Here is an 11,405-nt window from a genome sequence, read left to right on the forward strand (position 1 = left end):
AAAAAAATGAAATATTTGTTATTTAAAGTTTAGTTGTTTGGAGCTATTTCATAGAACTACAAAACTTTAAGCAAACAATGACTTTGGTCTCTTTATCAAGTTTCTGTAACAAAGACAAGGAATTTAAGCCTAGTTTAGAGTCAGAAGTCTAAGAATGTTATTATATGACTAAAATCTATCTTATTTTATTTCCAATAAAAGTTTTTGGTGCATCTTTCATTTAATAAAAAAAACTGTCCTCTCACCACCCTGTCACACCTGAGATAATCTATTATTTATCTGTCTATTTAATTATTTATTTCTGGGAGTCATAATTTAAAAGTTAATAATCTCATGATTACTTTTGTACTGAAGTGCATATATTTACAATATACAGATTTGGTAAAAAAAATAAAATGTTTTTTTCACAGATGTGACTGGCTTTGCAGATGTCTTGTTTGCTGCCTAAAAATTTTTGTTGACCATTGACAGAATTAAGCCTTTTAAAAAAACTGCCTCATGTTTAGACATATGAGACACTTGAAGGATGTATTAATACACACCATCCTTGCTCAAGGACCACGTTCATCTTCTCTGGATCATTCCAGTTTTAATATGTGTGGCCCTGAAGCACTGCATTTATTTTGAAGGCCTTTAGGACATGATGAGATCTTTCTGTAGTGTTGTCTTTTGGAGGGAAGGTGGAGGCATGTGTGGACAAGCCTGAAGCATTCCTTTTAGCTGTTAAGTGTTTAATATTGTACTCCTTAGATGACATATTAAATGTAACCAACATTCATCATTGTTCATTACTTGGCTTACACTCACGACACTGGAAAATGCCAGCCTATGCAGAATTTAGAGATGTTTCATACAGCATCATCTCCCAGTCTCCAACATCAAGCTATAAAACCACGTAGTGAGACTGTCCCAGACATCTCGCGTCCACTTGTACATCTGAATGCATTCATATACACACAAATTCAAATAACTCTTCACGCTCTTTGCCTTTTAAAACTGTACAAAGTGCTCCAAAATTAGGAAGAACTGTTTGCCTGTACTGCTTCTACAACACTGATGTTTGTGTCCATAAGGACGTGGAGACATTCTTTTTATCTAAGAAATTTTAATGCTGCTTCTCAGATGTAAGGTAAATAGGTATTACTACATAATTTGTCATGATTTCGCTTTCCATTTCTTACTCCTTAAAATTCTTACATAAAAGTCATTGACTAGATTTTCCCTAAATAATTGAAGTTGAAACCTAAGACTCCAGAATAAAAAAATACAAAAACTGGAACACTAGAACATTATTCAAACTTCTTGATCAGTGTATTAATATAATATATATAGTCATAAGAGCGGGTCCTGGTTCTATAGAGGAATCATTTTAGCTTGAGTTCTTGAATTATCTGTTTATGCATGAAAAATATGTATATATTTACAATATTGCAAATATACTTTACTTCATGCAACAAAGTAGCCAGTAAACTTCAACTTTAAAGTACATGGAAAATTAAAACACATTTCAAATAATTCAACTCCATTTCTATCTGGCTATGTCATGAAGAAGAAATAAGAGAAACTAGGGATTTTACACAGCACCAAATAAATGATCTATATCACTTTCAAATACTACTGAATTTTGCCATAATTTTATATGAGAATGTTAACAGAACTGTGAAAAGAGAAATTCCTGTCTTTTCCTGGATTTTTAGAATTTCTTTTTGCAAATGTACTTGATTGATTGATTTGTCTCTTATCTATGGAATATATATAGCTGTCTCAGATCTATGGATTAGATATATTTATATGTCCTCCATATATATGGGTTGCTTGTGGGAAACAAACAAAAGATAAATATAAAGAAATAATCTTTATCTTTGTTTTTTGCAGATCCACAATAGATCCCTATACTATATATATAAATTATCTCTTTTCACTTAGTAACAAAATGTATTCATGCAAAATTAGAGGTAACAACTTTTATAGAGATTAACATCTCTTTTAAATCCCTATGCCTACCATTGGATATTTTATTACTCAGCCAAGTTTCCTGTGTTAAGAAAATTAAAACAAAGCTTATTGGAAATTTGACAATTGAAAAAATTCTTATTTTTCGGATGCTTGCAAAGTTTAAAATCACACTACAAAATGCCCCAGAATTCCCATTCTAGTGTTTTTTTGTTTTTGTTGTTGTTTCTATTCTTTAATATTTTATAAACTATTTCAATATCAATTAAAAGATAAATAAGTAGTTTTTTAAAAACAAATAAAAACACATATTAAGTTTCTTCAGTATAAATTATAACTTTGCATAGATGTCAACTAACTGTATAGCATACTTATTAAGCTTTATTAGCCAGAAAGGCATAGTATGGTATAGGTCAAGGTTTTTATAATTTAAAATAGGAATATACGGGAACAAGTGGGGATGTTCTCTGAAACAGGTAATTAAATTTATCTGTACTGATTAATATATATTTATAAATAATTCACCTTCTTTATTTTATCATCTTAGCCCACTCATCAAAATAATAATCTGAGGTCTCTTCCCTTCATGTAGCCCTGCAAATTTATTAAGAATCAAAAGCCTTTACTCAGGTGAAGACCTTTAAAGGCTTCCTTCCCTGAAAAACAAATTACTTCATTGTTATAAGCTATGATAATATCTAACACCTTCATAATTATTATTAATCTTTGATTGATTTGATTGATAAAAATTCAGTTATTTACATACTTTAAAGCTACAAATTTTTTTCTAAGGATTTTATCAGTCTAACTATATATAAAGAAACTTATTAAAGTATTATTTTTCTCATTGTCAATTAAAAACCAATTTACTCTGGAAAACTAAACTGTCATCAGTTAATTGTCCCAACTATAAACAATTATTTGAAACATGCATGCATGTTGGAATGTGTGTAGGTCATGACTGAAGATACACTTTTTACCACAAAATGCTGAAAGAAATCAGGGATATTTTTTGCTCTGTGGCAGAAAACAATTAAATAATAAATATATACATTTGTGGTCCTCTGCAAGCTGAGCATCATTCAGTAGCAGAAGGGAATTTGACCTGCTGTTTTTATTTCCCTTCTCACTTCCCTCTCTATTTTCCTATTTCGCCTTTGCCAACTCGGCCTCGATTGACCACTCTCAAGTTCCTAAAAAGTGTAGAAAGAAAGGAAGTTATATTGGCCACCTTAAGATGGGGTAGGACAGAGGCAAGAGATCTGAAAGCAATGTGAACTGTCAGAAAGGAATGTCAGTGAGTTTTCACACTTTGATGTCCTGAGACTCAAGGCCAAGGGTTGTGTCACTAACCTCTATCATGAGACACGAGCATTCTGGAGACAAAAAGCTGTCACTGCCACCTAGTGGCAGCATTAATTATTGCATGTGCAACCAAACCCCATTTGTTTTTCCTGGTAACGAAGTGGAGATGGACAGCCTGTCCCATCTCTTAAATAGAAAATAAAACACGACAAGTCTACTGTATGCAAGATACACGATGGGTAAACAAAAATTTTTTAAAATCATCTTTCATACTAAGTTTGAGTTTTACGATTTTCTCCCTAGGTTTGAGGGAGGGTATATAAAATGAATAGATTTTTAGGCAAGTCAGAGTTTGCTAGTATTTCTGGATTGATATTTAAAGTACTTAATATAAACTCCAAGTGAATACATCTCCATAATATCAGGGGATTGACACTGATGCAAAAATGCAATGGTTTGGTGTAGTTTTTTTTTCTATAGTGTTATTAATACAAAGATCTACTGATATTCACAGCGAGGTCATAGCACACAGATGAAAGCTATGCAATTAACGTGGAAGGTACAGTTGACATATGTGTGTTTAATAAGCATATAAACTGATAAAGAAGAATTAGAGAGGGCAGAGAACTTTTCAGTTCACTGTAGCATAGCACCCTCTTTATTTTTCTATTACTTTGCTGACCATATTTATTCCATACGTATAAGAGACACTTTTTTCCGTCTTCTGAGTAAAGTCCTACTAAGGCTCTTTGGCTTTGAATTTTTTAACAACTTAAATTGCCTTATCTTTCAATAATATATATGCAATAATTTATTTTATATAATAGAATGTTATTTTTCCTTAAAAGCTCGTATCTTTCAAAGCTTTCAAAGAGCTTCAAATTAATCTATGTTTCTAATAGATTTACATAGGATTATCCTAAAAAGGGGGCTTTCCTGGTAGCAGATGGTAAAGAATCTGCCTGCAACGTAGGAGACCCAGGTTTGGTTCCTGGATCAGGAAAATCCCCTGGAGAAGAAAATGGCAGCCAAAAAAATGGTATCAGTTCAATTTTTTTTACTCTCTCCTCTTTTATCTACCTGTTGTATATAATTAAATCCTACATTTTTGTGTTACACACTCTAGACATTTTGTAGAGATTGATTTTCAATACTGCATTGCTATTTGCTTCCAGCAGGTCTTAGAGAAATGAGATCTTCCATGAAAGGTTGTGTTCTGCATTTTTTCCTATAGTGGAATCATTTTACCTAAAAGAAAGAATGTCTTCATTGCATGGGACATGCATTTATATTATTCTATGTGAATACATATTTACAATGCATTAAGGCTAATCCACAAAGCTAAAGCAAAAATTGACAATCTGAGATTTGTTTCCTTGGTGTTCTTGCTAATCAAGCTGTGGAGGTCCCCTGGCATATAAGTAACTTTGCATTTACTGTGGATTCAGTGGTGTTGGCCATTTCAACAAACCGTGATCTGCCAACAAGCTTCAAAACTTTATATATATATATATATATATATATACACATATATATATATAGTACATATCTATTAACACCTTGACTAACAATGGTTCTCTTATTTTAAAAGAACTTTTATAAGGCAGAGTCAAACATATAACTGAATAGAACATCTTCATGTATATTCATTAGTTAAAACAATTTGAACATTTTTCTTTAAAAAGAAAAAATGTTTGTATCTATTACCTCTTTGTTTTTCTGTTATATATTTGCTTAATATGTAAGCAAAGGCTTTCTTCTGGAAAAGTTGGAATCCATCCAAATTACAACAAAAAAACCTGCACACAATTACATATTCTTGGAAGCTCCAGACAATGCACTTTTTTCTTATTTGAACTAGAATGTTAATCTCCTGCACCTTAGGCTTTCCGCCTGCATTCTGAGCTGTATTTGTGTGACAGTTTATATAGTCAGGTTAACTGATTCATCATCTTATTACTTATCACATTAAAAATATATGTATACCATTCCTATTTCTGTGCAGATCCCAGGTGCTGTTTAGGGGCTGTTTGAGTTTATGAACTAGAACATTGGTATTACTATTCCAGACCCAGTGTCAAAGAAACAGATTAGGAGTTTGTGATGGCTTTGTCATTGGCAATTGCAAGACACCGTGACAGTAGGAAGTAAGGCAGAATAGATCAAGTTGTTAGGACAGAGAGCAGGCAGGGAATCTAAACTGCTCCATTGCTGTGAATTATTTTCATGTGTTCAGGGCTAAATTTTAGTGGGGATTTTGCAGTGGATTTAAATTTTGACGTTGACGTGAGGCACTTGCATACTTCCCCAGCTGAAAACTATCTTAAGGTTTGGTACCTTGAAAGTCTGAAGTTAAGAGAGAATCTAGTACTCCTATTTAAAATATATATATATATATATATATACACTTTCATCTGGATTATTTTCATTTGTTCCACAAATACATATTGAAAAGTTAACAACGGAGAGATAATGCAGAGTGACGTACACAAATAGGTTATTTCAACAACAGTACTCCCAAGATACTTGGATTTCTAATTCACGATATTCACTTTTTGTTTTCCCTTGAAGGAGCTTCCTAAAATTCCATGCCCGGATCTCATCCTTTAACATGCCTACGTTTCTTACTGAATACAATGACTAAAGTAAACTAAAGACAACAGAAATAACTTGAAAAGGTAGTTGAGTTTCTGCTACAGAAGAAAAACAAATTCCAAAGAAAACAGGCTGCATGTAAAAATAATTAATACCGAAGAAAAATGTATATATGATGCTTGAAAACGTAAAAATAAACATTTCATGCTGAAAAAAATGTTTTAAATATGCACCTATTGACTCCATATACAACAACCCACTGCCAGAGTTCATTAAATTTAAACATCTGCCACCCATATACAGTTCTGATTAGAGTTAATGAAGATTTACCCGAATTTACATAGCTTTCTGTAAGAGAAAACTAGGTTTAAACAAAAACCACTAAAGAAAACTTTTAAGAACTTCAAGAAACTTGATCGGAAATACAGAAACACAAGACTCTAAATACATATGCTTCATTATGCAAAGACACCTATGAAAATGGGACTCAAGGAAAATACAACATCTTATCATTCTCTCCTTCTTAGGAGCTTCTATAGCACACTTCCTGCGATCTCTAAAGTGGCATTAGATGGTAGTTTTGGGGCTTGACTGGTGGCTAAGTTGGTAAAGCATTTGCCTGCAATGCAGGAGACCAGAATTGATCCCTGGGTTGGAAAGATTGCCCTGGGAAGCAAATGGCAACCCGCTCCAGTAGTTTTGCCTGGAGAATTCCAAGGACAAAGGAGCTTGGCGGGCTACAGACCACGGGATGGCAAAGAGTTGGACATGACTGAACGACCAGTACTTTCACTCTTACTTTTTTTAAAGAAATCTATAAAATTGAAGTAAAAATGGTAACAAAAACATGCAAAGCAAAAATTGCTGATAAAACCAACATATATTTCTAAATAAAATACATATATGAGATAATTCTAAAATAATCATTTAAATCTATAAACAGTAATTTTTTTAAACTTGCATTGAATATATACTCGTAACGCGGGAGAATGATGGTAACTAAATGGAAGAAATTGCTACTCCTAAAGTACACCCTGCCTTTAGAACTGCACATATTTGTCCTCATTCTCTTATGCCCAGCGTTGGTTTAGAAAAAGAAATTAACACCTTAACATTTCTTGGTATTACATCCCAACTGAAACTGTTAACAAAATTCCATCTTATATCCAACTTAATTTCCAGAGCTACAGCTTTGAAAGACTCCTTCTAGGCTAGGGATGCAGGGCAGCTAATAATCCTGTCTAAAACAAATACATCACTATGAAGTCATGCAGAAAGCAGCATAATTTACTATCAAAATGAAACATTTTCCTATACTTAATGTGAATATTCTTCCCTAGAAGTGCAAAGAGAATAGTGTAGGAGAAGGAACACAATTTTTGGAGGACACTCTAAAGGCTTGGGTTTTTTTTATCTGATGTTGATAAAGAATTAAAAATATCACAGCATAACTACTGCATTTTTTAAAACACCCACATTGATTCTGTTCCCATGAATGCTCACTACTTTCAGACACAAAAAGTTTTAATTCATAAACAATTTGTTGCTGTCAGGTTTGATTTGTATATTTACTTCCATGATATTCTCAGGATATCTGAGTATTCACATTTATCGTGGACTTCAAAAATGACACAGGAGGATGTCACAAGTTTTCCCATTTCTTTCTGTAGCCTCTTACATTCCACAAAGAAAATGGGGAAACTCTTTGGTTGTCTTGATATGACTGACTTTCCTCATTTATATCAAACAAGATCCAATCAGGAAGCAGAATCTATTCAAATTCAACAGGGAATATGAAAAATACATATTTATTAACTGTAACAGAGAATCATCAGAGTACCTGAGGCTTGGGTATTAAGAAGTAGAGTTAACTTGAAAGAATATAGGAATAGAAGATTCTACCCCTAAGGCTGAAATACAGCACTCAAGGCAGGAACAAATTTGCAGTAGGACCCTGTCTCCAGGACTGAGATCCAGACCTCACTTGTGAGGGCATGGCTATGGCCCAGTGTATGGAAGAGAAGTCAGCTGTGGTTCCCTGGCACCCGGAATCACTGGGAATCTGCCCTCTAGGGTGCCAGGGCGAAGCCATCCACGGACAGCTGGCCACATGAAGCTCATTGGAATCTGTTGGTGGGGAAAGTACGCTGGGAAACCTCCCTCTGGGTGTCAGGGGAGACTGCCCACAAGGGATGCCATGCACTGGTGACTGCCACACACCAGAGGACCCTGCTGAGAAAAAGCACACACCAGAACCAGGATGAAGAGTCCTTCTGCCTCCAGGTTCCCTCCAGTGCCCCCGCTGAGAAAGCTTTACATGAAGCCAGATGGCAGGGGGAAAATGATTAGAAATCACATGCTGAGCAATGAAGTGTTTAATTAGAGTTGCAAGGCAATAGATTGGTAAATTATATAGAAAATGTCATCATTATCAACATCCTACACCAGAGGAGTACATTTGTTGCAACTGATAAACCTACACTGATGTCTTGCTATCACCCAAAGCTCACAAGAATTCACTTTTAATATTGTACATGCTACAGGTTTGGGCTTCCAAGATGGCACTAGTGGTAAAGAACCCACCTGCCAATGCAGGAGATGCAGAAGACGTGGGTTTGATCCCTGGGTTGGAAAGATCCCCTGGAGGGGGGCATGGCAACCCACTCCAGTATTCTTACCTGGAGAATCCCACGGACAGAGGAACCTGGCAGGCTATGGTCCATAGGGCTGCACAGAATCGGACACGACCAAAGTGACAACACTCCACACGTGGGTTTGGACAAATTTATAATGACAAGATATGATCATGGGAAAGACATGTGTTGGGGCAGGGAATATGTGGAAAATATCTATTTTCAGCTCAATTATGATGTGAACCTAAAACTGCTCTAAAAAATAAAGTTTATTAATTACAAAAAAAGTCATTAGCAGATTATTTTTCTGAACCTATAATTTTGGTATCACCACATTACAAATGGCAAATTGAAGTGTATATTTATTTTTAAAGTTGTATTTTTTTTTCATTATGGATACTGAATATGGCAGAAGGAGCTAACGTATTCATTAATGGTTTGTTATATAAGAATAGAACTTTAGGGGCACAGGCTAGTCCGTTAAAAACTACATTTCCCAGATTCCTTTGCAGTTAGGTGGGCCCATGTGACTAATTTCTGGCCAATAGGATGTGGGAGGAGGCAAGAAGATCTACAACCTCCAAGTCATAACTTTTAAGGAAGTAGACGGGTGTTCCCCTCCCTCCTTCTCCTCCTTCATAGTTAGAAGGTACACCTGGTAATGAACCATCATGGACCACGCAAGCGAAGGTAATTCCCTAAAAAAGGTGGAACAAGAGAAAAGAGCTTGGGCACATAAGGACTTTTGCAGAGCAGAGTTGGGCTTCCAAGATGGCACTAGTGGTAAAGAACCCACCTGCCAATGCAGGAGATGCAAAAGACGTACGTTTGATCCCTGGGTTGGAAAGGTCCCCTGGAAGAGGGCATGGCAACCCACTCCAGTATTCTTGCCTGGCGAACCCCCATGGACAGAGGAGCCTGGTGGGCTACAGACCACGGGGTTGCAGAGTTGGACATAACTGAGGGACGAAGCACACACAATCTCTACTCGGTTCCCTAGCAGACTGAGGAGAGAAAGGTGAGGATGGTGGGGAAAATAATCTCTCAGTTCTTTTCCTGAAAGATATGTCTTTGCTCTCTCCAGTAAATACAAAAATTCCTGCAGACACGATGTGGAAGACTCCACCTAGAGCTAGGGGGTGCCTTTCTCACCTCACACTCCAGCAGAGCCTACTGCACTGCCAGCTTTCAGCCCTATCAGGTTGGGGTCCCTTACAGGTGCCCCAGCAGAAGTGCAGGTGTATAGCTGAGACCCCAGGTTCCAGTGGACTCAGCAGATGAAGAGGAATGAGATCTGTGGCTTTAGGGGAAGGAAAGGTGGGGAGAAGATGCTGGGTAAAGAGATAGAAGTGGAGAGAAGATTCCAGTGGATTTTTGTCCAGAGCTGCTCAAGGTCGAAGCCATCCTCCTTCATAGTTAGAAGGTACACCTGGTAATGAACCATCATGGACCACGCAAGCGAAGGTAATTCCCTAGAAAAGGTGGAACAACGAGAGAAAAGAGCTTGGGCACATGAGGACTTTTGCAGAGCAGAGTTGCCACATCAGCTCAACTTCTGTGTGAGAGAAAAAGAAAGAAACCTCTAATTTTATTTAAGCTGCTATCATTTTGGGTCTTTGCCATAATCTTATTTTCTCCTGTCTCATCACCATATCATTGTTGACTAGAAAGCAAATGTGTTGAATGTAAAGCAACACAGATCTATTCATCAAAAACCTCTCACCTAGATAACTACCATGTAAAACTCAAAAACCACAAAGATATACAAACAAAAGTGAAAAACAACAGTTCCCTTGGTATTTTGGGATGTGCTATATTCATCATTTATTTATTTTCTGAAACATTATTTTCTCAATATTTGAAATCTAGTAACCATAATTAGTCATATTTTTTCAAAGTCTATTTTACTATATTGTTATTTTTAAATACTGCCTCATTGATTCCAATGTCTGTTTTTAGAAAAGAAACATGGAAAATTTTGGCTTTTGTTATGCATCGGATACTTCTGTCTAAACTTCAGTGTATTAATCAGCAAACAATCTTTGAGGATAGATAGGAGAGGATGAATTATTTGTTTTTGTTTTTTGTTTTTTTAAAGAAGTCACTGAAAACCAACAATGCCTAAGGTTGTGTTATATGTTCTATTGTGTAATGATCAATCAGCTTAAAAGACATTTATTTTCTTATTAAATGTAAATTATCAACTGGGCCTCAGAGATAAGGAAAATGATAATTATACATATTAACACAAAATTATCTTTTGCTGTTTATTTTCCCAAATTTGATATGGCATTACCTACTTTTAGATAATCGGTGCATGATATATTTAGTATGATAGATCATGAAAGCTATTTAGCAAGCATTCTGCATCTTAAATTATTTTTAGAGATACACCTTTAATACAGTAAAAACTTACTAATTAAACAGTGCAGAGGGAGAAAAAAAATTAGAATGATTAAATACTTTTTAACTTTTTTGCTTTTAAGTAATACATCCACATATCCAACTAAAATATCAATGTAAATTTAGGTAATGGAAAATGATAATTCAGAATAAACCTACACCAATTAATAATATGTTACCTACACAAAAGTCTTTTTCCACAGGAGACTTAGGATTTCAAAACATACATTGAAAGCATATTAAAATAATTTTAATTCAAATCTTTTATTTTCTATTCAGACAGACTGGGTTCGTATTAATTGACTCTTTTAGTCAATTGACCTTTGATAAATCAGTCAACCTCTCTAGTTTTCTTTATGAAAAATTTGAATATTATTATATACTTCATAAACATTTGAACATTGGTGGAAATAACATCCTAACCAGATCACAATTCCTGACGCAATAAGCACACAAACAAATGAGTTTTATTTCACCACCATTTCATTAACCTTGGATTCAAAACGCTCAGATTTG

At 35.1% G+C, this 11,405-nt stretch overlaps 1 pseudogene; it reads right to left on the reverse strand.

Annotated features, from left to right (window-relative positions):
- Positions 1–513: 513 nt before the first annotated feature.
- Positions 514–613, reverse strand: LOC147361185 (U6 spliceosomal RNA; annotated as a pseudogene).
- Positions 614–11,405: the final 10,792 nt, after the last annotated feature.

Source organism: Bos grunniens, chromosome 13 (genome assembly GCF_055505025.1).
Source record: "Bos grunniens cultivar Pamir isolate PY7600 chromosome 13, Bosgru_T2T1.0, whole genome shotgun sequence".
NCBI classification, from domain to species: domain Eukaryota; kingdom Metazoa; phylum Chordata; class Mammalia; order Artiodactyla; family Bovidae; genus Bos; species Bos grunniens.